Source organism: Armigeres subalbatus, unplaced genomic scaffold (genome assembly GCF_024139115.2).
Source record: "Armigeres subalbatus isolate Guangzhou_Male unplaced genomic scaffold, GZ_Asu_2 Contig1940, whole genome shotgun sequence".
Classification (NCBI taxonomy): domain Eukaryota; kingdom Metazoa; phylum Arthropoda; class Insecta; order Diptera; family Culicidae; genus Armigeres; species Armigeres subalbatus.
Genome location: NW_026942771.1, coordinates 404,421 through 409,099, shown reverse-complemented (window position 1 = coordinate 409,099; position 4,679 = coordinate 404,421). Strand labels below are relative to the sequence as shown.

The 4,679-nt window shown below is 40.7% G+C and overlaps 1 long non-coding RNA gene across 1 annotated transcript; it reads right to left on the bottom strand.

Annotated features, from left to right (window-relative positions):
• Positions 1-247: 247 nt before the first annotated feature.
• LOC134203536 (uncharacterized) lies at positions 248-3,574 on the bottom strand. Its single transcript, XR_009977634.1, has 3 exons — positions 3,474-3,574; positions 2,319-3,189; positions 248-906 (listed from the first exon to the last, which is right to left on the bottom strand). It is a non-coding gene; the product is annotated as an uncharacterized LOC134203536 (long non-coding RNA).
• Positions 3,575-4,679: the final 1,105 nt, after the last annotated feature.

Sequence of the window (4,679 nt, the reverse complement as noted above, 5' to 3'; positions counted from 1 at the left end):
AACTATTCGACTTCTTGATTCAGTTAGCCTGAGCAGTTTGCTCAATGTTAATAAAACGACACAAATTATTAAGGCAAATACTATCAATTTCGAATAGCTACGTAGTCCTACGTCACCTTTGCGTACAACCCGATTGGGCTGCACCTTTGAGTTTTTCATAAACATCTAACCGTGGGACCCCGTGATGCTGAGTCGACACCTCGACCGTGGGACTGTCATCATTTAGCTAGGGACAAATAGGTTTCTTTATTAGAATCGATATAATAAATCAGTTTTAGTTCTAACCATCATATAATTCGTTTCGGCTTTATTATTTTTTGAAGAGACCCTAGGTCTTCCGTTAACTAACGCATTGAATTTTGAAGGAAGCTCTTTTTACTTCAACCAAGTTTACCAAATTCCATACGAAAATTACCATTTCGGGAGAGTAGTCAACACCAGAGCACAGACAAACAGACGTAACACTTCTGATTTCAACATCGTTCACGTGTTCAACAATTGATTTGAAATACATCTGTGCGATTGTGCCAAGAGAGGCGCTAGTGTTCAATCGCTTTGACATTTGATTAGTGTATATGCTGCTGAATGTTTTCTGTATTGATGACGATGATAATGATGATTTATATAGAAGTATACGTTTCGAACAAAATGTCAAATGGGAAATAATCAAGGTCGACTATCTTTCTCGCGATTCTGACAATAGACGGCAGTAGTGTTTTCTGAAAAAGTAATGACGATAATTTTTCGAACAATTTATATGAAGAGTTACGTCTGTTTGTCTGTGACCAGAGTGTATGTAATTAAGAGTGGCGACACTGTCAGAATTGAAACAAAATTCATCTATCATTCCCATACAAAATCGTGTTCCGAGCAAAAGACCTGTCAAATGCGGCACATGTCACCACTCTTAAGGACATAGTTGGAAGAGTACCACGATGGCAGCCAATATGGCACCGGACCTTCCACGGGCCAACCCCACACCTCCCGCACTCCTCTCCCACCAACATTCAAATGCATCGAACAGCATCGAACTAAAGTTTAATATTCAAATTACTAACCTGTTTACAGCATATTCCCTTACTTCCCGTGATAATGAACATGTTTCTTCAATGAATCCTATGTATTCCGGCTCGAATTGTAGCATAAATCAGCAATTTCGTGCCAATTTAATAGCCGTTCGCGATTTGGTGGGTTCATCACTGCACTTCACTTCTTCTCAAAGGGCATTGAAAAAATCAAGTTTTTACTCACTGCTCCGCACATGAGCAGCCCGAAATGTTGATAGAATGCAAATTAAACACCACTTTTTGAAATCAGTCACTTATTTGAACCGAAAACTTAGTATAAACTGCTAGTTTTGCCCGAAAAAAACGATTAAAAACTGATCGTGGAGCGAATGTAAACACCGCGGTGCACCGGCACCGGCAACAGCAAACTAAAAAAAGTAGGGTGGTTCAAAAAATAATTTTGCTTCGCCACTCTCAGTTAATTATGATTTATAATTTGGGTGTCATCCAATGGTTTGGGCTGGTTTGAATAGAGGCTTACCGTGCGCAGGTCGTTTCAGGTTTGTATGACAGTTGATATGGCGAGGTTGAATTTAACATTATTCTGATTCTGGCACTCCGTCATTGGGCGATGGCGAGGGGGGAGACCATGTGACTGGATGAAATATTTAAGAGCTTTAACTTCATAGACAATCATAGACAGATTTCAATCGAGGTTGCGATTCTTTCGCATGATAATTAGGCTTCTCAGAAGGCATCAGTGAAACGTGCAATTCAACAAAATACCCAGAATTTGTCTGTGATATCTATCGCACCAGGGCAGATACTTCTAATCTAGTCTAGTCTACACTATCGTACCAGGGGCAGATACTTCATACAAAAACTGTGACTTAAGGGTGAGTGGGGTATACAATGCTATATTTGCGATACGTAATCAATGGATCTTTCCTGCGGTGCGGTTTTCGTTCACTGAAGTCTTTGGAATGTTGCTTTCAGCTATGTGTTTTCGCCAGCGTTTGGAGGGGAGGCGTCTTAGAAAGTGTAATAAAAGGTTTAGTTTCCCATACTAGTTTTCATACAAACTTGAACCGGCTTGCGCTCAACCAGTTTTTGTTCAAATCGGTTTTTTGAGGACACTCGGAGCATGGGACGGAATCGAGTGAGCGTGGTGGTGCTGGGGCGTTTTTTGAACCACCCTACTAATATTCTTTGTTTTTTTATAAATACGACACCAATACTACTACAGTATATGAAATTTTTTATTGTACCAATACTATCAAAGCTTTGTTTTGGTACTCAACCCACCTTCACCTTAATTACATACACTCTGGTCAACACCATATTTTCTTGTGGCGCACGGCAGGATTGGAGCGATGAGAGCGATAGAAAGTCCGTCAACTTTGTATGTAACGTGATGACACTAGAAAAAAGCGAAATTTGAGCATCAACATTTTATGCATGTTCATGCCGGATGGCTAATAGCCGAAATTAAAGCAAACTGTTAAAGTGCAGTTTCGACATTGGCTGGTAAAATTAGATTTTTCAATAGGTAAATGCATTGAATCAATTGTTTCCAATAGTTGTATAGAATCCTGAAGAGTTTACTAATCGACACATACCAAAATCTCCAGAAGCTCCAGGCTCATTCTTCCTGACTACTTTTCGTGGCGATCCCAAATTTGAAACTTTGGAATGACCGCCTTGTCTTACCGAAGGACGTTATTCTACGTCAAAATGTGAAGTTTGTTTTAATTAATTAAATATGTTTTAAAAATGATTTTATATCCGCGCCATCACTGTACTGTATAATTGTTTGACACAGTGCATCACCAATTGAGTTTACTTACCAAAACCGAGCCCATCAGGTCGGCCATCTCGGTGATATTCTGCAGAGCGGTCAGATTCTGCTGGTGTGCCGTGCGTGGGACACTATCGCTGCGGTTCTCCAGCTGTTGCATCAGCAGATCCTACTCCTCGGTTTCCAACAGCACCCGGTTGATGCGGAAGATGTCAAAGAGCAAGCAGCCGCCGCACAGCCATCGCAGTATGATTGTGAAGAGCAGCATGGCATTGGCTACTGGGATGGGCAGGCAGGAGCAGCCAGTTGAGAAATCGAATTTTTGTTGTGTAAAAATGTGAACCGGCAGCAGCACAACCAGTGCTTTACAAAGCGATATAGATACTGACGAGAGTGAATTGTATATTGTCAGATTTTCTGGATATGATACACTGCGCGGCGTTTGTAGTGTTCCCAAATGGGTACTTGCACAAAACTTCACGCGGCGAATGACTGTCGAAAGGTACGGCCGCGCCAAACGATACACCGCAATGCTGTTTACCCATAAGAATCAAGTAAACGGGGTGCAAAAAGCGCGGCGGTACCTTTCATGAAGGGTTTGCCGCGTGCAATTTTGAGAAAATCAGGCAATAATACACAGCGGAAATGTTAAACGAAAGTATATTTACCGAAGGCAATAAGACTATCTGACGTTCATCATCTTTCTCTTGCACGCGCACAGACGGGATAGGTTTTGCTTTCATACGGAAACGCTTCCGAAGCGTTTCCGTATGAAAATAAATCCTATCCTTCACGTACGCGTGCAAGAGAAAGATGATTAAACGTCAGATAGCCTTAAGGTTCTCCCAAACACACGCGATGCGACAGTCGCGACGCGATTCTATCGCTTGGCGACAGCGATTCTGTCGTCGGTGATATGGAAGCGTAAATACCACATTGTCTGCATCGACCCAACGATAGAATCGCAGCGACTAGTTGTCGCCGTCGCGGCGATGAAATCGCTTAGGTCTGGGGGAGCCTTTATAGTGGAATGAGCGAATCAGCTGTCGTGTTTGTTTTATAAGAGAGTTGTGTACACAAGGGCTCGATAATATTAGTGAGATAATTTTCAATCGCTTGTGTTGGGCTGGCAGCAGGATATTATAACCTGGGTGGTGCGAATAGAATCGATTTGGTAAAGACACTATAAACAAAGACGGGAAATGTTCCAATTGGAATTCCAAATTTACTGTCAATGTCATTCCAATCGAGCAAGAGACCTGTCATTCCAAAATATCGCGCGCAGCATTTGGCAAGGGTTCGTTTGAACCAGCACGAATAAATATGTTTATATTATTATTTGAATATTTTTTGATGGATTTAGGTAAAAATGTGTTCGTATGTGGTTGAAAATCAATCAAACATGTTTATAGTGAATTGTGGCTTTTTATTGGGTGGTTGAACACGATACAAATAAAATATTTTTGAATTATGAAATTCGTATAGACCAATGTGGAAAGTATATCCAGCATCAGCAGTGTTGCGCACGCAGAGTTGCCTGGTGATTTATTTGTTCAGGGATCAGACTTCCCGTCTTTGTATATAGTGTCTTTACGATTTGGTTGTCAAACTGAAGCCAAACTTTTCTATTGTGCCGGAGCCAAACATTGAAGATTGTGGTTATGTTCATTTCAGATCCTATATTGAGAAGTATTGTTATTATTTGGGGAAAGAATAAAAATAAACTTAGTTTGATTTCTGTATTCTTTGTAACAAATATTTTCACATTATATTTCGAGTTGAAAATTAGAAGGAATGCAATTAAAAAGCACTCGTTACGAAATTTCACGAGATTCAACAGCTGATTGGAGCAGGAATGTATGTAAACCATCGTT